The sequence below is a fragment of the Cavia porcellus genome, unplaced genomic scaffold, assembly GCF_034190915.1.
Source record: "Cavia porcellus strain 051 isolate PalLab524CR breed Dunkin Hartley unplaced genomic scaffold, mCavPor4.1 scaffold_26, whole genome shotgun sequence".
NCBI lineage: Eukaryota > Metazoa > Chordata > Mammalia > Rodentia > Caviidae > Cavia > Cavia porcellus.
In genome coordinates, this window is record NW_026947509.1 from 53,178,311 (window position 1) to 53,199,317 (window position 21,007).

The 21,007-nt window shown below is 60.0% G+C and overlaps 4 long non-coding RNA genes and 1 other non-coding gene across 8 annotated transcripts; 2 read left to right on the forward strand and 3 right to left on the reverse strand.

Moving 5' to 3' along the window:
- Positions 1-3,593, reverse strand: LOC134473332 (uncharacterized). Its single transcript, XR_010043561.1, has 3 exons — positions 3,473-3,593; positions 1,556-1,627; positions 1-1,333 (listed from the first exon to the last, which is right to left on the reverse strand). It is a non-coding gene; the product is annotated as an uncharacterized LOC134473332 (long non-coding RNA).
- Positions 1,665-5,462, forward strand: LOC134473331 (uncharacterized). 2 transcript variants are annotated; one of them, XR_010043560.1, is made up of 3 exons: positions 1,665-2,043; positions 2,251-4,664; positions 4,742-5,462. It is a non-coding gene; the product is annotated as an uncharacterized LOC134473331 (long non-coding RNA). The 2 variants fall into 2 exon arrangements; XR_010043559.1 differs by having other exon boundaries at positions 1,665-4,664.
- Positions 5,463-11,321: 5,859 nt separating this feature from the next.
- LOC134473375 (U2 spliceosomal RNA) lies at positions 11,322-11,512 on the reverse strand. The gene has a single exon (XR_010043627.1). It is a non-coding gene; the product is annotated as a U2 spliceosomal RNA (small nuclear RNA).
- Positions 11,513-12,259: 747 nt separating this feature from the next.
- Positions 12,260-15,856, reverse strand: LOC134473334 (uncharacterized). The gene is made up of 3 exons (XR_010043565.1): positions 15,736-15,856; positions 13,819-13,890; positions 12,260-13,596 (listed from the first exon to the last, which is right to left on the reverse strand). It is a non-coding gene; the product is annotated as an uncharacterized LOC134473334 (long non-coding RNA).
- On the forward strand, positions 13,928-17,725 carry LOC134473333 (uncharacterized). Of its 3 annotated transcripts, none has more exons than XR_010043563.1 (3): positions 13,928-16,639; positions 16,794-16,927; positions 17,005-17,725. It is a non-coding gene; the product is annotated as an uncharacterized LOC134473333 (long non-coding RNA). The 3 variants fall into 3 exon arrangements; XR_010043564.1 differs by having other exon boundaries at positions 13,928-14,306; positions 14,514-16,927; XR_010043562.1 differs by having other exon boundaries at positions 13,928-16,927.
- Positions 17,726-21,007: the final 3,282 nt, after the last annotated feature.

Here is a 21,007-nt window from a genome sequence, read left to right on the forward strand (position 1 = left end):
GGCACCGTCTCGACTGCGGGCGTGGAGGCAGAAGATCTGGCTGGATAGAGGCGGCAGGACACCCGGTGGCTGCGGGCGCACGCCCTGGGAAGAAGCCCGAGGTCAAGGCCCCGGGGAAGGGGAAGGCGGGGATGGAGTGTCCCTTGGAGAGGGACACCCTCCGGAGTAGCCCTCCTGCCATCCCTCGGCACTCGGGGGTGGGGGCGGGGGTTCAAGCGGCGGGAGGGTCGGCTCCCAAGTTGGACCCCACTCGGGAAATGGAACGCAAGTTAGGAGACCTTGTCCCACACGAGGATGTTTTTTTTCAGTGTGGCTAACTCAAAAGTGTAAACGTGCCCTTATTGTCCACCCCCCGCTGTGGACCGAAACGCAGAGAGACCAGTCAGTTTTCCAGGGTGACACAGCTAAACTGCATCACGGTCCAGGCCCAGACTTCCACCCAAGCAATCCCTCGAAACCCCCTGGCGTCTCGTGGCTTCAGAGCAGACTGGGGAGCACGGGTCGAGTCGAGTACCAGGAATAAGCGAGAGAGGAGTTAGCATTTTCTTAGGCTTGGAGCACAGTGGCCCTCAGATGGAGTCGGGAAGGCCCCCGACAGCCTGCCCAGTCAAGACCCTCCAGGGACCCCAGGGGGAAACCAAAAATGCGGCAGGTGTCTTTGGGCTGTCTGGGACACACACCGGAGCACTATCCAGACAGGATAGTCGAGGGCGGGCACACGGGCCCTGCAGGGGACACTGCGTGAGCACTGGATAGACCAGATCCTGACAGAAAAGAAAAAGAACCAACACATGGATACATATCCATATCCATCCAGCCAGCCAGCCAGCCAGGCATCCATCCATCCATCCAAATATACATACACTCAGATACACACACACACACACACACACACACACACACACACACACAGCGCTCAGTTCAGCAGCACATATACTAAAATTGGCATGATACAGACATCAGCCAGGCCCCTGCGCAAGTGAAGCGTCCCATAGTTTTAAAAACCAAACCAAAGAACCAACTGAACTATATACAGTCTCCATGTAAGGCGGGGATCGTGTTCTTCTGTGTCTTCCACAAGGGCCCGGGCCCTTCCACAAGCTCCCTCGTGAGTCCCTTCAGAACCCCTAGGCCAAGAGCTCTGGTTAGGTATCCTACTCAGAACACCCTCCCGGCTAGGCTAGTGGAGGCTCCCTTCCCTTTACTGCGTGCACTTTCTTGCCTTTCTCACTGTGGAAGAAACAGGCTCATACCCTGCCTCCTCCTGCGTTGTCCAGTTTCATTCTTTGTCAGCATGGGACAGGGCTCCAGCGCTCCTCTCACTGCAACACCTCTGGAGGGAAAGAGGTCACTTAGGAAGAAGCTACATGGGGAAACGTCAAGCACTCAGGAATGCCTTCAGTGTGCGCCAGAGAGAGCCAGCTCTCATCTGTCACGTCACGTGTACAGTGTTGTGAAGGGCTCCCCTCACCGCAGCCCACCCCCCCTCCCCTCCGCCCACCCTGGGCCTTCCTAATTTCATGGCCGCTTCGCCCCGCTGGCTTTCCCTGCCTACCGGGGAGCGTCTGGCATGGGGATATAGATACGTGGCCACCTCTTCGCACAGGTTCCGGGGTTTGTTTTCCACCTGTTTGGGGTGGGGGTGGGGGTGGGGGTGGGGGTGGGGTGGGGGTGGGGCGAGGGGTTACCAGAAATGGAACTCGGGACCTCACGCTTCTCGGGGAAGGCGCCCCACCACTGAGTTAAATCCCCGGGCCCTGTTTTCCATCGTGATGAGGTTGTTGGATGCTCTCTCCTCAGCGCCAGTGACATACACACTCTGGCACGTACTTTGTGGCGAGTGTGTATGTGCAGAAGAGCTGAGGGGTCAGATGGGACCACGCGTACTGGGTGCTGAGTCCCCTGAGTCCGCGTGCCCTGACCTCCACCTCCACTCCCCCCGCCCCCAGCTCTTGATCTCTGCACTGTGTTTACTGGTCCGCCTCCTGCCCATCTGGTTTCCCTGAGCAGGGGCTGTTCTGCAGCGCAGGGCCGAGGGCACCGGTTAGTGGAAAGCAATCTTTGTCCCCCTCTCCCAGGGAACACACATCTTTTCAGGCCGAACTCATCTTTGATCCTCTCTCTGCCTGTGTCTCTGTCTGTCTGTCTGTCTGTCTGTCTGTCTGTCCGTCCGTCCGTCCGTCTGTCTGTATCTGTGTCTGTGTGTCTGTGTGTCTGTGTGTCTCTCTGCCCTTTCCATCCGTCTTGCAGGTGAGCCACACCAAGAGCTGACCTGCTTTCCCTTGTTTTCAAACGCGGTGAAATCACTTCCTGTTTTTCCCTTTTCGGGCTTCTAAGCTTGGCCACAGAAGCCCAACAAATGTGTCCACGTGAGCCCAGAGCAGGGTAATCTGCAGCCGCTCTGGCCCTCATCTGGCATCCAGTCCACCACCTCTGTGTCAGGATCCCTGGAGGGCCACAGGCACCTCTCGTGGCCGAAGGCACAGGCCTCCCAGACCCTCGTTCCCTGACCTCCTGGGCTGTCTCGGACCTCGGGGTGGGCCCCCCTGGGATTGCAGGAGGGATGGAAGGGCCGGAGAGTCACCAGGAGGTGCTGTGCCCGGTTGCTAGTCCTCAGTGGTGGTATGTCTGGCAAAGGCGCAGTTGGGGGCAAGCAGCGGGGTGTGGTTGCCCTCACGGTGCCCTAGGGCAGGGGCCGTGAGGGCCCAAGTGGGGGCCCAGTGTCTTTCGGGTCCCGAGACCCGTCAGCCCGAAGAAACCTCATGCCGCAACGCAAGGCCCGGCCCTGCTCCGCTCCGCTCCGCTCCGCTCTGCGGCAGGCTGCTGGACCCTAGGCCTCGGAGCTGCTCCGTGGCCTCCATACCCTTCTCAGAGCAGGGTGCCATGCCTTCTCCCGTCCCCCCACCCCCGGAGGCCGGAGGCCGGAGGCTTCCCCTGGTGCTCTGCATGGGCTTTGGCCGGGAGAGCTGCTTTGCCAGGTCTCAGGAGGACGGCCTCTTCGTCCTCCCCCGAGGGCTGCCTGGGCTCCAGCGAGTCCTCCCGTGCCTCTCAGTCCTCAGCGTCCCCTCTGTTGAGGTGACCGTGTTCCTGGTCTCCGGCCAGTCCGGACGTTGCTGGGGCCCACCTGGACGCAGCCCCAGCCCCAGCCCCAGCCTAGCTACCCTAATCCCCGCCGGCCTCTGGGCCTTTGGCCACTGAGGGCCACTCGCTTTGCCTTGCTGGAGGACCCACTTTCCCTGGCTTCAGCCACTTGTGGTTTTGTGGTCTTTCGGGTGCAGGCGTGTTGGTCGCCCCCTACCTCTGCTGCCTGCTTCTCGCCGCCCCTCCACCCAACCCCGTTTCCCACTTGGCCACCGTGGTGCTCCTGCCCGTCTCACACAGAGCCCTTGCCTCCTCCCTCCACGGGGCTCCCCATGCACCCTCAGCCTCCGGAACCTGCTGCCTCCTCCGCTTCTGCTTTCTTCTTGCTCACCCCCAAATGCAGGCCTCCCCAAGCACCAGGCTCCCGTGCCAAGGCACTTGGCACTGGACGCTTGTGGCCACGCGGACGTTGCGCAGACACCGCCACGTAGCTGCGGCTGAGCCCTTCATCCACTTTCACCCTGCAGCCTCCTGCCGCCTCAGCATGCCCTGCGCTTTACATTAGAGACCCTCAGTCCACGTGCGGGAAGCCAGACTCAATGTGGATCTTCTGGGGAAATAACGTGTCTTTTCATGGGAACGCGCAGGCAGCCACGCTCGACCGCACACGCAGGCACGTATGCACGCACGTATGTATGCACGCACGCACGCAGGCCCGGATGGAGATGGAGACGCAGCCGCAGCAGCACGGGAGAAAACGGAAGGAAAGGAGAGCCCCCGGGAGGGAGTGTTTTGTGCCCGTGACTTCCAGCTGTGGGGACACGGGCCGGCCGGCCGGCCGTGGGGGAGGAAGGAAGGCTTTGGGAGGAGGGAAAGCAGTGTGAAGCCCCCGCCCTCCGGTCCGGTCCGGTCCGGTCCGGTCCGGTCCGTTCTGGTTTGGTTCAGGACTCTGTGGAGGGGGACACGCACACCCACTCCCACACCCACACCCACACCCACACCCAGCGGCAGCCCCCGGGCGCTTTGGCTTCGCCCCTGGGCTCTGCTCCAGGACTTCAGTTTAGGGTAGGGCTTCTGTTGGCTGGAAAGGCTACCCGTGGCGCCCTTTCGCGTCCCCCCACTCCACGCCTTCGGAGCGGTATGTAGGTCGTCTCTCCGTTGGACTCAGGAACTGGGAGTTGAAAAGCGAACTCGTTTCCGAAGCTGTTTTTCCCAAGCCGCTCCTTGATGTCCCGTCCCCACTCCGGGGCCGCCTCCTGCAAAGCCCTTTCTGCATCCGCCCTCTCCTCTCCTCGGTAGGTAAGGTCCCGCGGGGACCGGGATGTTCTCGGCTGCCTTCTGCGTGGACGGAGTCCACTCGTCCCCCCCCCCTCCCGTCCTCACTGCACAGCAGGCGCTGTGGTAGACGAAAGACCCCCGAATCATGTAAAACCCTGGTGCCTTGTTAAGGAACCGATGCCACCACCAGCACCAGCACCAGCACCAGCACCAGCACCACCACCACCATCACCACCACCACCGTGTTCTCCCGGGGAGGCAGCGGCGGTGGTGCAGGGAGCCTCGCCAAGGCGCTCTAGTCACAGGTGAGGCTTTGGGCACCGCGGATGTTTGTGGTGGTTCGCTGCCTGCCGTTCACCCACTGTTATGGTTTGATAACTAGTGGTCAACTTAACGCCAGCTGGATTACATCAGCATGCATTGAGAGAAGATGCTCCACCTGAGAAGGGTTGCCAGGATAAATAAGTGGAGAAGAGAGGTGTGGAGAGGGATGGAGGCGTTATGGAGGCATTGTTAGTTCTCCTACAAGTTGCTGTCTGAGCTGTTGGTTCTCCTGGAGAAGCTTTGGTTTTCACATGGAGCATTGCTTCCTGGCTCCGGAGGGGAAGACATGTGCTGCCTGGTCTCCAGGATGAACTCGTCACGCTGCTTCCTGGCACGTACCCGACCCCGACTGTGCTTGTCGTCGGAGGAGCGAGCTCGGGGCCTCCGTGTCGCTGAGGACAGCTGTGGTTCCATTCAGGACAGCCCCACTCTTTGTTGTGAGTGTGACTTCTCGGCTCCAGCGTGGAACCCTCATCCCACTAGCACAGCTCCTTCATCCTGCTGGCATAGACTTTCTGGCTTCCACCGCTGACCCTTGGGTCTTCCCGGCACGAATCCGTAAAAGAGACTGGCATGAGTCCTTGTGGGCCCTGGACTTCCAGTTGGACTCGTGGAGGCGTTGTCCTGAGCTCTGGGTTTTTATCTGGACTCATGTGGGACATTGCCGTGGGGTTTAGGCTCTTGACTTATATAATCTATGTCGTTGGTGTTGCGGATAGATTTCCTGCATTCTCCTGTGTTAACTTCCGGTGACCATTATAAAAATATTATAAACTCCATGTCCTGATCTGAATTGTTCTCTGTGTACAACCCCTGACTACAACACCCACCATGAACTGTAGCCACGGAAGGCAGCGATCCTACTGCCACCTCACAGAGGAGAGAGCGGCTTGCAGCCTGCCGTGAAAAGTGCTCTTCCCCGCGCCACCCTCACCACCGCCGCCACCACCACCATCCCCTGACCCCCAGGGTGACCCAGCGGGCAACCGTGACCGGCAGCACATCTGGGGTCCTGTGCCCCGCGCACTGGGGGCCACAGTTCTTGGGCGGGAGCGTGGGGTGGGGGAGCGGGTATTAGAGGACGGAAGACTTGAGAACAACATGGGTGTGGCATACGAGCCCAACAGAGGCATTAAAAATCCTAGCGTGAAGCTGAACACGTCTTTCTCCCGGTCTACTCAGGAAGGGCTCGTCTTAAGCCTGTACCTTGGTGAGGGTCTCCAAGAATTCATTCATTTTCCAGGGGTCACTGGACTCCCAATCTGGGCGGAGCTTCAGAGGCCTGAGCTAAGTAACCCGCAAAGACCTCAGGCCCTTTGGCTTTCAAGAGAAGTAAGTGGTCATCGTCCCAACCACTGAATCTCTTTCTCTAGGCCACACAGAGAGTGACAGTGGGTCGAGGTACTTGGGCACTGCATTTAATTCTGTCCGTCCAGAGACTGGCAGGGCGGCGTGCCAGTCCAGGAACTTCACACCCGTGTGTGTGTGTGTGTGTGTGTGTGTGTGTGTGTGTGTGTGAAACCTGATAAGGTCTGGGGGTGGGGTGGGGGATCAGCCCAGCTGGCTGTGGCCATCTGGAATCGTGGCCACCAGGATGCCCCCGAGTTATCCTGGTCTATTGCCCCGTCTCACAGCATAGTTTCCCAACAGAGCACACAGAGACAAAAATCATCAGAGCTTTGCATTCCAGGGAGCCCTGCAACATGCCCCGCCACAAGCAGGTGGAGGAGGAGGGGGAGGAGGAGGAGGAGCAGGAGAGGAGGAGGAGGCGAGGGGGACGCAGAGGGGGACGCAGAGGGGGACGCAGAGGTGGACACAGGCTGAGACAGAGTGGGGGAGGGGGAGGTAGGGGGAGGGAGTGACTTCTTTTCCCGGGTCTCCCCACCCAGTCTGTTACCAGTGATGCCAGTGCCCTCCAGTCTGCATAGAAAGCCCCACAGGGCAGTGTTTGGGGGGCTTCCGGCTAGTTGAACACAGGGAGGTTTCAGGCGGCCGCTGCTCCCAAAGCAGGCATTCGAGTCCCGCACCCTTCCCTACACAGCTGACCCGGAGCTTCTCTTCCCCGTATCCTTTGTAATATCCTTAGTAATAAACTGGGTAGGTGTCGGTGAAGTGCTGTCCCCCAGGTAGAGTCAGTGTGCCCGCGGTGGGTGGGAACTGGGGCTTCTAGGGTGGTATTCTAGGGTTGCGCAAGGCGCAACCTGTGACACGCAGCTGGCATCTGCAGCCGGGTCTCGGGTCATCCTTGGGCACTTGGCCTCCCAACATGCGGGATCTCCAGGTCGATGGCGTCGCTACTGAACTCGAGGAGAGCCGCTGGTGTCACCGCAGAACTGACAGCTCGGTGTGTCCGTGCCAGGAGAACCTTGCCTGTGTTCGGGTCCCGGAGCTGATGTGTGTTGTGGGACTACAGAAAGAGGAGGCGCGCTTGGGGGAGAGGTTTGTTTCCATGGACCCAGAGCGTCCATCTAATTCCTCCTAGTGGTGGCAGGACTCGGGCTTCTGGACTTGCTCTTGACATATTCCCCTTAGGGTGGACACCCACCCCCACCCCCACCCCAGCCCCAGCCCCAGCCCCAGCCCCAGCCCCAAGATTCGCTCTCTTCCTGCCTGGGACCAAAGCGGGCCTTCTCTCTTCCCTCAGTCTCACGCGGGTTCTTGAGTATCTGCCCCGAACGCTTTGATGTGTGTGGAAGCGGTCCGGTTTCAGGCCAAGTCTGAGTTCAGGTGTCTCCGCTGCAACTGCTAAGGAGTGTGGAGGACCACCTGGAGGACTCTCCTCGAACAAAGAAGAACACTTATCTCCAGGTGGGCTAAAGCAGGCCAGGCCCTGTCTCCACGGGCTGATAAGGACAGAGCCCACCGAGCCATTACCTTTTTGCCTTCCATGGGCTCTAAGCCATGTAAATGGGGCTGGCCGAGGAGGTGCTGACGCGTGATCTTTGAAGCTCGGTGGCGGTCCCTGTTCCCCTGCCCCGTGACCCCCCAATCCAAACGTGGTTGAGCCGGGCGGGAAGCAGAGCCACCGCTCCAGGGCCGTCAACTGGGTTCCAGCCTCGAGGTGAGAGGCTACGGCTTCCCCGGGCATGAAGCTCTACACTACAGGTCAGAGCTGAAGCATCGCCCTCCGAACATGAAATGCTGCCTCAGTTGCCTTACGCAGATGGGTCTTTCTGCACGTTGGAGGGGTGGTTGCAGGTCTCGTGCGTGGCCCAGCTCACAGTACTCACGGCATTCCCGCCATTGTCGCAGTGGTTCATCCTCTAGCCACTGCCTTCTTCACGAATTAATAAAATCCGGGTTAGGCCCTGGGTCGAGGCCTTTGTTCCCGATGACCCTTCACCCTGGCCGGACTTAGGACCCCTCGGCGCGCCCGCACAGCCACCCCTCCCCGCCCCCGCCCCCGCCCCCAAGTATAAATGTGTCTCGGTGTCTTTAATTCTTGCCATGGGTTGCACCGGAAGTTGGTAGATCGGAAATCAACCTGCTAGAATTCCGATAACGTTTCCATGAGGTTACAAACATCAACTCCCCGCACGCTTGACGAAGAGCCCGGGGAAGGGATGTCTGCAAAGAAGGGTGTTTGTGGAAGCAGACATCAGACAGGAATCAGGTGGAGAGCTCTGAAATTCAGTCTCGGCCCTGCCCTACTGGGCCCCCCCACCAAGCCCCGACCCCATTGCTGCAATGTTAGGTGGGGCTGGGGCATCAGGTTAGGCCTCTGAGCCTCAGAGTCATCACCTGGTTGTTTGTTGGTTTGTGTGGTGTGGGTTCGTTGGTTGTTTCCTTTGCTGTTTTCTCAGTATTAGGATCGAACGCAGGGGCTCAGGCGTGCTCTCAAGCACTCTGCCACCGAGCTGCATTCCCAGCCCGTGTGCGCCTGTCCCCGTGGACGGGACGAGCTCTGCTAGCTCCGCCGTGGACACAGCCGAGCTCACTTTCCTTGACTGCGGCGGCAGGCCTTGGTAGACTTGGTTTCATGGGCCCGCCATTGGCTCTGGACTTTGGGGGGCCAGCAAAGAGAGTTCTCAGAGCTAGGTGCTGGAAGGTCTCCTTCGCTGGAAGGAGGTGGGGCTTCGGGAGTTATGAGAGAGTGGGGTGGGGTGGAGTGGGGTGGGGCGGGGCGGGGTGGAGCGCTCGGTGTGGGGGGGGGCGGGAGAGAGCTGGTGCAGGGCTGAAACTCCGCCAGACTGAGAGAGGGTGGCGGCGGCATTATCCTTCCCAGGTCTGGTCCTCGAGAATAAACACACACACACACACACACACACACACACACACACACACACACCCGGCGACCTGTTATGGCAGGTGCGCTCGAGTACCCACAAGGGGCCAGTTCGGCAATGTGGGTCCCTCCCTTCTCTACAAAGGCCCAGCTGTAGGCCACGAGCCGCTTTCCTGAAAGCATAGAGTTCTCTGCTGGAATAGGCAGCGGCCCCAAAGACCCTGTGACTGAAACACCCACTGCAGAGGAAATAACATTGTCAAGAACCAATAGCGGGAGCCCCACAGGCACGTCCCGCATCCTAGCGCAGGGAAGGCCATGGGCGGGCGGGCGAGAGGACCGCTGGGGCTTGGAGGCCTGCTTCGGCTAATAGTGAGTGTGAGTCCCCGTCAGGAGGAGGAGGAGGAGGAGGAGGAGGAGGAGGAGGAGGAGGAGGAGGAGGAAGAGGAGGAGGAGGAGGAGGAGGAGGAGGAGGAGGACGACGGCGACGACGACGACGACGACGACGACGACGACGATGGCGGCGACGCCAGGAAGGAACAAGAAACATCAACAGACGGGGTCACAGCATGTGGAAGAGCTTCTGCACAGTAGAAGAGGCGACCAACCGTGAAGAAACTGTCCACGCCATGGGAACACGTTTCCTCCCAATATCCTTCAGGCAGATATCCAGAACAGCGCAGGGGTTCCTTTTAGAGTTCCAGGGCCCAAACTGCAACCTCAAGCCCACTCGTTTCGTTTATCGCCAAGTGGTAACCCTGCCACGTGACTCGAGTGCGGAGGATTCAGTTGAGGAAAACCAACTCAGACGCGAGTGAACATCTTTGGTCTTCAAAGGAAGCCACCACCATATCTCCCTCATACACACACGCACAGGCACACTCGCACGCGCGTGCACGCACACACACACTCACACACACACACACACACACACACACACACACACACACACACGATCGGTCTGGCCACCAGCGTGGAAGTATGCATATATCAAGAACTCAAAACATGAGGACTCCCCGCAACAGTAGAAAAGACCCGATCGAAACATGGGGATCCTGAAAATAGTAAGATAGGCACGTGAAGGAGGAGGACAAATGCTGGATCCCTGAAAACGTGTTCAGCAGCTCTGGCCGGCAGAGCAAGAGCAATGAAAAGAGTACCGAGTCCACCTCCCTCCAGAAGGGAGGGCTCCCATCCGGCAATCAAAGCACAGCCAGCCAAGGGCGGAGGGTGAGTCTGCAGGGAGAAGTCTGCGGTTCTTCGTGGGTGGGCGGGAAGAAGCTCGAGTGGTAGGGGCACTACGTAGGGAAATCAGTGTGGGGAGGCCTGGAAAGACCAGGGGCAGAAATTCCGCTCCACCCCAGCTATCTGCTTTCTAGGCTCCTTGCCGAAGGAGCCAAGGACATCTCACGTCACAGGGCCTCCTTTCTCGGGAGGAGCACCTGCCCTTGGCGCTCGGGCGCGCCCCGGGTCTCTCCCTCTGATACAACCTGTCTGTCCCCTCTCTTTCCCCCAAAGAGACAGCACCAGCACGGTACAGTGATACACGTGTACCCGTGTTCACGGCAGCACGATTGGCAAGAGCCGAGTCACGGAAAGAGGCCGCGTGTGCACTGGCCGACGACTGACTGGGTGAGGCAAACGTGGTATGTGTGTGTGCACGATGGCGCCACTACGTTGCCACGCAGGATCAACTCGAGGAGCCATCAGCAGGGGAAACCCGGGGGTGCACGCTGCACCATAACAGCGGCAAGTGCGATCCATCCATCCATCCGACACGCAAGCCCAAAGAGCGCGTGGTTCGTCCGATAGTTGAAATGGAAAACTACAAACCAAAAGAGTTTTTGGAAAGACAGGGCATGCAAAACAGGGCAGGGAGCGAGGTCTTGTGCAAAAGTCAAGGAAGGAGACAGGAGACTGCTAGATTGAGGCAGAGAGGTTCGCGAAGGGCCACGCAGAAAGCGGAAGACGCGTGCTGAGGATGGCTTTGGCTTTTGGAACCGTGCTGTCTCCCGTGCGGTGATGTGGTTTTCCACAGAGACACGCAGCCCCGCACGTCCCGGAGAGGAGAGAAGCAGGCGTGAAAGCAGCAAAAGCACAGGCTAGAAAGCATGGCGAGCGTGCAAGGCGCCGCCCCTGCCCGTGAGGATAAGCGTGCAAGGAGAAAGCAGAGCAAGAGAGAAGCAGAGAAACAGAATAGGCCAAGGCAGACCAGGCACCAGGCGGGCGTGAAGCAGGGCCAAAGAGACAGCCAGCGCGCGACTCAACAGCAACGAGCCAGCTACCAGGCAAGGGCTGGTGAAGCAATGCTGCGCTGATGGCTGCTGATGGCGGTGACAGCAGAGCCGACCCTCGCATACAAAGGCGAGCGGACACAAGGGCTTCCTTTTGCACAGGCGGTCGTTTCCCCGGGGAGGGGTGCACCGTTCCTGGAGGTACTGCAATACCAGGTCGATGCGTGGAGTGGACGGAGCAAGCTCCTATTCCATCTCCCAGCTCCAAAAATCCATTTAATATATTGTCCTCGGATAGAGGACATATCAGATATTAAACTGATAAGAACAGATACTACACTTGATCTTAGCCAAAAGGCCGAGAAGCGATGCCGCCCGGCTCCCCCGCACTTCTTGCCGTCCTCCCGCGCTCCACATTTCACGCCCGGTGACAAAAACAACCCTCACTCCGCCTCTCTCGGCCTCTTGCTCCTGCACACCCATGCGCACACCGTCCTACTCGTCCTACTCGGGTGCACGCTTCTCATTTCACGCAGTTTTCCGGGCCAGCTTCTCGCCCCTCTTACGCCCTCCCGGCGTCCCCGGCACTCGGTCCCGCCGCTCATCTGCATGACCCGCCCTTCCTTCCCCGAGGAGGCGTGGCTGCGCCCGCCGACCCCGCCCTCCCGACCGGCTCTGCGCCTGACCGGCGGGGGGCGGGGCGCTGGGAGCCGCTTCCTGCTTGCTGTCCCCGCCCAGTCAGGACAGCCGACCAGACGCCGCGAGACGGGAGGAGGCGGGACGTGGCGGGGGGCGGGGGCGGGCAGGGGGGCCCCGGAGGCGTGCAGAGGGCTCGCCGCGGGAGGGGACGACGTGGGGGGGAGGCTGCAGGGGGGGGGCGTGGCCAGGCGGCGCCAGCGTGCGGGCCTTCCCGCAGAGAAAGCGGGTGGCGAGACACGTGGCGCCACTAGCGCCGCCAACTGTGTGCTCATCCCGGGCCTCCTTCGTTCCTGGGCCCGGCTGGGGAGCGGGTGAACCGAGCGAGGACGGTCCTCCCCTCCCCGCTCGCGGTGCGCTGACTGACTCAGAGGAGAGAGCCCCTGGGGGTGGGGGTGGGGGTGGGGGTGGGGGTGGGGGGGGCACCGTCTCGACTGCGGGCGTGGAGGCAGAAGATCTGGCTGGATAGAGGCGGCAGGACACCCGGTGGCTGCGGGCGCACGCCCTGGGAAGAAGCCCGAGGTCAAGGCCCCGGGGAAGGGGAAGGCGGGGATGGAGTGTCCCTTGGAGAGGGACACCCTCCGGAGTAGCCCTCCTGCCATCCCTCGGCACTCGGGGGTGGGGGCGGGGGTTCAAGCGGCGGGAGGGTCGGCTCCCAAGTTGGACCCCACTCGGGAAATGGAACGCAAGTTAGGAGACCTTGTCCCACACGAGGATGTTTTTTTTCAGTGTGGCTAACTCAAAAGTGTAAACGTGCCCTTATTGTCCACCCCCCGCTGTGGACCGAAACGCAGAGAGACCAGTCAGTTTTCCAGGGTGACACAGCTAAACTGCATCACGGTCCAGGCCCAGACTTCCACCCAAGCAATCCCTCGAAACCCCCTGGCGTCTCGTGGCTTCAGAGCAGACTGGGGAGCACGGGTCGAGTCGAGTACCAGGAATAAGCGAGAGAGGAGTTAGCATTTTCTTAGGCTTGGAGCACAGTGGCCCTCAGATGGAGTCGGGAAGGCCCCCGACAGCCTGCCCAGTCAAGACCCTCCAGGGACCCCAGGGGGAAACCAAAAATGCGGCAGGTGTCTTTGGGCTGTCTGGGACACACACCGGAGCACTATCCAGACAGGATAGTCGAGGGCGGGCACACGGGCCCTGCAGGGGACACTGCGTGAGCACTGGATAGACCAGATCCTGACAGAAAAGAAAAAGAACCAACACATGGATACATATCCATATCCATCCAGCCAGCCAGCCAGCCAGGCATCCATCCATCCATCCAAATATACATACACTCAGATACACACACACACACACACACACACACACACACACACACACACACAGCGCTCAGTTCAGCAGCACATATACTAAAATTGGCATGATACAGACATCAGCCAGGCCCCTGCGCAAGTGAAGCGTCCCATAGTTTTAAAAACCAAACCAAAGAACCAACTGAACTATATACAGTCTCCATGTAAGGCGGGGATCGTGTTCTTCTGTGTCTTCCACAAGGGCCCGGGCCCTTCCACAAGCTCCCTCGTGAGTCCCTTCAGAACCCCTAGGCCAAGAGCTCTGGTTAGGTATCCTACTCAGAACACCCTCCCGGCTAGGCTAGTGGAGGCTCCCTTCCCTTTACTGCGTGCACTTTCTTGCCTTTCTCACTGTGGAAGAAACAGGCTCATACCCTGCCTCCTCCTGCGTTGTCCAGTTTCATTCTTTGTCAGCATGGGACAGGGCTCCAGCGCTCCTCTCACTGCAACACCTCTGGAGGGAAAGAGGTCACTTAGGAAGAAGCTACATGGGGAAACGTCAAGCACTCAGGAATGCCTTCAGTGTGCGCCAGAGAGAGCCAGCTCTCATCTGTCACGTCACGTGTACAGTGTTGTGAAGGGCTCCCCTCACCGCAGCCCACCCCCCCTCCCCTCCGCCCACCCTGGGCCTTCCTAATTTCATGGCCGCTTCGCCCCGCTGGCTTTCCCTGCCTACCGGGGAGCGTCTGGCATGGGGATATAGATACGTGGCCACCTCTTCGCACAGGTTCCGGGGTTTGTTTTCCACCTGTTTGGGGTGGGGGTGGGGGTGGGGGTGGGGGTGGGGTGGGGGTGGGGCGAGGGGTTACCAGAAATGGAACTCGGGACCTCACGCTTCTCGGGGAAGGCGCCCCACCACTGAGTTAAATCCCCGGGCCCTGTTTTCCATCGTGATGAGGTTGTTGGATGCTCTCTCCTCAGCGCCAGTGACATACACACTCTGGCACGTACTTTGTGGCGAGTGTGTATGTGCAGAAGAGCTGAGGGGTCAGATGGGACCACGCGTACTGGGTGCTGAGTCCCCTGAGTCCGCGTGCCCTGACCTCCACCTCCACTCCCCCCACCCCCAGCTCTTGATCTCTGCACTGTGTTTACTGGTCCGCCTCCTGCCCATCTGGTTTCCCTGAGCAGGGGCTGTTCTGCAGCGCAGGGCCGAGGGCACCGGTTAGTGGAAAGCAATCTTTGTCCCCCTCTCCCAGGGAACACACATCTTTTCAGGCCGAACTCATCTTTGATCCTCTCTCTGCCTGTGTCTCTGTCTGTCTGTCTGTCTGTCTGTCTGTCTGTCCGTCCGTCCGTCCGTCTGTCTGTATCTGTGTCTGTGTGTCTGTGTGTCTGTGTGTCTCTCTGCCCTTTCCATCCGTCTTGCAGGTGAGCCACACCAAGAGCTGACCTGCTTTCCCTTGTTTTCAAACGCGGTGAAATCACTTCCTGTTTTTCCCTTTTCGGGCTTCTAAGCTTGGCCACAGAAGCCCAACAAATGTGTCCACGTGAGCCCAGAGCAGGGTAATCTGCAGCCGCTCTGGCCCTCATCTGGCATCCAGTCCACCACCTCTGTGTCAGGATCCCTGGAGGGCCACAGGCACCTCTCGTGGCCGAAGGCACAGGCCTCCCAGACCCTCGTTCCCTGACCTCCTGGGCTGTCTCGGACCTCGGGGTGGGCCCCCCTGGGATTGCAGGAGGGATGGAAGGGCCGGAGAGTCACCAGGAGGTGCTGTGCCCGGTTGCTAGTCCTCAGTGGTGGTATGTCTGGCAAAGGCGCAGTTGGGGGCAAGCAGCGGGGTGTGGTTGCCCTCACGGTGCCCTAGGGCAGGGGCCGTGAGGGCCCAAGTGGGGGCCCAGTGTCTTTCGGGTCCCGAGACCCGTCAGCCCGAAGAAACCTCATGCCGCAACGCAAGGCCCGGCCCTGCTCCGCTCCGCTCCGCTCCGCTCTGCGGCAGGCTGCTGGACCCTAGGCCTCGGAGCTGCTCCGTGGCCTCCATACCCTTCTCAGAGCAGGGTGCCATGCCTTCTCCCGTCCCCCCACCCCCGGAGGCCGGAGGCCGGAGGCTTCCCCTGGTGCTCTGCATGGGCTTTGGCCGGGAGAGCTGCTTTGCCAGGTCTCAGGAGGACGGCCTCTTCGTCCTCCCCCGAGGGCTGCCTGGGCTCCAGCGAGTCCTCCCGTGCCTCTCAGTCCTCAGCGTCCCCTCTGTTGAGGTGACCGTGTTCCTGGTCTCCGGCCAGTCCGGACGTTGCTGGGGCCCACCTGGACGCAGCCCCAGCCCCAGCCCCAGCCTAGCTACCCTAATCCCCGCCGGCCTCTGGGCCTTTGGCCACTGAGGGCCACTCGCTTTGCCTTGCTGGAGGACCCACTTTCCCTGGCTTCAGCCACTTGTGGTTTTGTGGTCTTTCGGGTGCAGGCGTGTTGGTCGCCCCCTACCTCTGCTGCCTGCTTCTCGCCGCCCCTCCACCCAACCCCGTTTCCCACTTGGCCACCGTGGTGCTCCTGCCCGTCTCACACAGAGCCCTTGCCTCCTCCCTCCACGGGGCTCCCCATGCACCCTCAGCCTCCGGAACCTGCTGCCTCCTCCGCTTCTGCTTTCTTCTTGCTCACCCCCAAATGCAGGCCTCCCCAAGCACCAGGCTCCCGTGCCAAGGCACTTGGCACTGGACGCTTGTGGCCACGCGGACGTTGCGCAGACACCGCCACGTAGCTGCGGCTGAGCCCTTCATCCACTTTCACCCTGCAGCCTCCTGCCGCCTCAGCATGCCCTGCGCTTTACATTAGAGACCCTCAGTCCACGTGCGGGAAGCCAGACTCAATGTGGATCTTCTGGGGAAATAACGTGTCTTTTCATGGGAACGCGCAGGCAGCCACGCTCGACCGCACACGCAGGCACGTATGCACGCACGTATGTATGCACGCACGCACGCAGGCCCGGATGGAGATGGAGACGCAGCCGCAGCAGCACGGGAGAAAACGGAAGGAAAGGAGAGCCCCCGGGAGGGAGTGTTTTGTGCCCGTGACTTCCAGCTGTGGGGACACGGGCCGGCCGGCCGGCCGTGGGGGAGGAAGGAAGGCTTTGGGAGGAGGGAAAGCAGTGTGAAGCCCCCGCCCTCCGGTCCGGTCCGGTCCGGTCCGGTCCGGTCCGTTCTGGTTTGGTTCAGGACTCTGTGGAGGGGGACACGCACACCCACTCCCACACCCACACCCACACCCACACCCAGCGGCAGCCCCCGGGCGCTTTGGCTTCGCCCCTGGGCTCTGCTCCAGGACTTCAGTTTAGGGTAGGGCTTCTGTTGGCTGGAAAGGCTACCCGTGGCGCCCTTTCGCGTCCCCCCACTCCACGCCTTCGGAGCGGTATGTAGGTCGTCTCTCCGTTGGACTCAGGAACTGGGAGTTGAAAAGCGAACTCGTTTCCGAAGCTGTTTTTCCCAAGCCGCTCCTTGATGTCCCGTCCCCACTCCGGGGCCGCCTCCTGCAAAGCCCTTTCTGCATCCGCCCTCTCCTCTCCTCGGTAGGTAAGGTCCCGCGGGGACCGGGATGTTCTCGGCTGCCTTCTGCGTGGACGGAGTCCACTCGTCCCCCCCCCCTCCCGTCCTCACTGCACAGCAGGCGCTGTGGTAGACGAAAGACCCCCGAATCATGTAAAACCCTGGTGCCTTGTTAAGGAACCGATGCCACCACCAGCACCAGCACCAGCACCAGCACCAGCACCACCACCACCATCACCACCACCACCGTGTTCTCCCGGGGAGGCAGCGGCGGTGGTGCAGGGAGCCTCGCCAAGGCGCTCTAGTCACAGGTGAGGCTTTGGGCACCGCGGATGTTTGTGGTGGTTCGCTGCCTGCCGTTCACCCACTGTTATGGTTTGATAACTAGTGGTCAACTTAACGCCAGCTGGATTACATCAGCATGCATTGAGAGAAGATGCTCCACCTGAGAAGGGTTGCCAGGATAAATAAGTGGAGAAGAGAGGTGTGGAGAGGGATGGAGGCGTTATGGAGGCATTGTTAGTTCTCCTACAAGTTGCTGTCTGAGCTGTTGGTTCTCCTGGAGAAGCTTTGGTTTTCACATGGAGCATTGCTTCCTGGCTCCGGAGGGGAAGACATGTGCTGCCTGGTCTCCAGGATGAACTCGTCACGCTGCTTCCTGGCACGTACCCGACCCCGACTGTGCTTGTCGTCGGAGGAGCGAGCTCGGGGCCTCCGTGTCGCTGAGGACAGCTGTGGTTCCATTCAGGACAGCCCCACTCTTTGTTGTGAGTGTGACTTCTCGGCTCCAGCGTGGAACCCTCATCCCACTAGCACAGCTCCTTCATCCTGCTGGCATAGACTTTCTGGCTTCCACCGCTGACCCTTGGGTCTTCCCGGCACGAATCCGTAAAAGAGACTGGCATGAGTCCTTGTGGGCCCTGGACTTCCAGTTGGACTCGTGGAGGCGTTGTCCTGAGCTCTGGGTTTTTATCTGGACTCATGTGGGACATTGCCGTGGGGTTTAGGCTCTTGACTTATATAATCTATGTCGTTGGTGTTGCGGATAGATTTCCTGCATTCTCCTGTGTTAACTTCCGGTGACCATTATAAAAATATTATAAACTCCATGTCCTGATCTGAATTGTTCTCTGTGTACAACCCCTGACTACAACACCCACCATGAACTGTAGCCACGGAAGGCAGCGATCCTACTGCCACCTCACAGAGGAGAGAGCGGCTTGCAGCCTGCCGTGAAAAGTGCTCTTCCCCGCGCCACCCTCACCACCGCCGCCACCACCACCATCCCCTGACCCCCAGGGTGACCCAGCGGGCAACCGTGACCGGCAGCACATCTGGGGTCCTGTGCCCCGCGCACTGGGGGCCACAGTTCTTGGGCGGGAGCGTGGGGTGGGGGAGCGGGTATTAGAGGACGGAAGACTTGAGAACAACATGGGTGTGGCATACGAGCCCAACAGAGGCATTAAAAATCCTAGCGTGAAGCTGAACACGTCTTTCTCCCGGTCTACTCAGGAAGGGCTCGTCTTAAGCCTGTACCTTGGTGAGGGTCTCCAAGAATTCATTCATTTTCCAGGGGTCACTGGACTCCCAATCTGGGCGGAGCTTCAGAGGCCTGAGCTAAGTAACCCGCAAAGACCTCAGGCCCTTTGGCTTTCAAGAGAAGTAAGTGGTCATCGTCCCAACCACTGAATCTCTTTCTCTAGGCCACACAGAGAGTGACAGTGGGTCGAGGTACTTGGGCACTGCATTTAATTCTGTCCGTCCAGAGACTGGCAGGGCGGCGTGCCAGTCCAGGAACTTCACACCCGTGTGTGTGTGTGTGTGTGTGTGTGTGTGTGTGTGTGAAACCTGATAAGGTCTGGGGGTGGGGTGGGGGATCAGCCCAGCTGGCTGTGGCCATCTGGAATCGTGGCCACCAGGATGCCCCCGAGTTATCCTGGTCTATTGCCCCGTCTCACAGCATAGTTTCCCAACAGAGCACACAGAGACAAAAATCATCAGAGCTTTGCATTCCAGGGAGCCCTGCAACATGCCCCGCCACAAGCAGGTGGAGGAGGAGGGGGAGGAGGAGGAGGAGCAGGAGAGGAGGAGGAGGCGAGGGGGACGCAGAGGGGGACGCAGAGGGGGACGCAGAGGTGGACACAGGCTGAGACAGAGTGGGGGAGGGGGAGGTAGGGGGAGGGAGTGACTTCTTTTCCCGGGTCTCCCCACCCAGTCTGTTACCAGTGATGCCAGTGCCCTCCAGTCTGCATAGAAAGCCCCACAGGGCAGTGTTTGGGGGGCTTCCGGCTAGTTGAACACAGGGAGGTTTCAGGCGGCCGCTGCTCCCAAAGCAGGCATTCGAGTCCCGCACCCTTCCCTACACAGCTGACCCGGAGCTTCTCTTCCCCGTATCCTTTGTAATATCCTTAGTAATAAACTGGGTAGGTGTCGGTGAAGTGCTGTCCCCCAGGTAGAGTCAGTGTGCCCGCGGTGGGTGGGAACTGGGGCTTCTAGGGTGGTATTCTAGGGTTGCGCAAGGCGCAACCTGTGACACGCAGCTGGCATCTGCAGCCGGGTCTCGGGTCATCCTTGGGCACTTGGCCTCCCAACATGCGGGATCTCCAGGTCGATGGCGTCGCTACTGAACTCGAGGAGAGCCGCTGGTGTCACCGCAGAACTGACAGCTCGGTGTGTCCGTGCCAGGAGAACCTTGCCTGTGTTCGGGTCCCGGAGCTGATGTGTGTTGTGGGACTACAGAAAGAGGAGGCGCGCTTGGGGGAGAGGTTTGTTTCCATGGACCCAGAGCGTCCATCTAATTCCTCCTAGTGGTGGCAGGACTCGGGCTTCTGGACTTGCTCTTGACATATTCCCCTTAGGGTGGACACCCACCCCCACCCCCACCCCAGCCCCAGCCCCAGCCCCAGCCCCAGCCCCAGCCCCAAGATTCGCTCTCTTCCTGCCTGGGACCAAAGCGGGCCTTCTCTCTTCCCTCAGTCTCACGCGGGTTCTTGAGTATCTGCCCCGAACGCTTTGATGTGTGTGGAAGCGGTCCGGTTTCAGGCCAAGTCTGAGTTCAGGTGTCTCCGCTGCAACTGCTAAGGAGTGTGGAGGACCACCTGGAGGACTCTCCTCGAACAAAGAAGAACACTTATCTCCAGGTGGGCTAAAGCAGGCCAGGCCCTGTCTCCACGGGCTGATAAGGACAGAGCCCACCGAGCCATTACCTTTTTGCCTTCCATGGGCTCTAAGCCATGTAAATGGGGCTGGCCGAGGAGGTGCTGACGCGTGATCTTTGAAGCTCGGTGGCGGTCCCTGTTCCCCTGCCCCGTGACCCCCCAATCCAAACGTGGTTGAGCCGGGCGGGAAGCAGAGCCACCGCTCCAGGGCCGTCAACTGGGTTCCAGCCTCGAGGTGAGAGGCTACGGCTTCCCCGGGCATGAAGCTCTACACTACAGGTCAGAGCTGAAGCATCGCCCTCCGAACATGAAATGCTGCCTCAGTTGCCTTACGCAGATGGGTCTTTCTGCACGTTGGAGGGGTGGTTGCAGGTCTCGTGCGTGGCCCAGCTCACAGTACTCACGGCATTCCCGCCATTGTCGCAGTGGTTCATCCTCTAGCCACTGCCTTCTTCACGAATTAATAAAATCCGGGTTAGGCCCTGGGTCGAGGCCTTTGTTCCCGATGACCCTTCACCCTGGCCGGACTTAGGACCCCTCGGCGCGCCCGCACAGCCACCCCTCCCCGCCCCCGCCCCCGCCCCCAAGTATAAATGTGTCTCGGTGTCTTTAATTCTTGCCATGGGTTGCACCGGAAGTTGGTAGATCGGAAATCAACCTGCTAGAATTCCGATAACGTTTCCATGAGGTTACAAACATCAACTCCCCGCACGCTTGACGAAGAGCCCGGGGAAGGGATGTCTGCAAAGAAGGGTGTTTGTGGAAGCAGACATCAGACAGGAATCAGGTGGAGAGCTCTGAAATTCAGTCTCGGCCCTGCCCTACTGGGCCCCCCCACCAAGCCCCGACCCCATTGCTGCAATGTTAGGTGGGGCTGGGGCATCAGGTTAGGCCTCTGAGCCTCAGAGTCATCACCTGGTTGTTTGTTGGTTTGTGTGGTGTGGGTTCGTTGGTTGTTTCCTTTGCTGTTTTCTCAGTATTAGGATCGAACGCAGGGGCTCAGGCGTGCTCTCAAGCACTCTGCCACCGAGCTGCATTCCCAGCCCGTGTGCGCCTGTCCCCGTGGACGGGACGAGCTCTGCTAGCTCCGCCGTGGACACAGCCGAGCTCACTTTCCTTGACTGCGGCGGCAGGCCTTGGTAGACTTGGTTTCATGGGCCCGCCATTGGCTCTGGACTTTGGGGGGCCAGCAAAGAGAGTTCTCAGAGCTAGGTGCTGGAAGGTCTCCTTCGC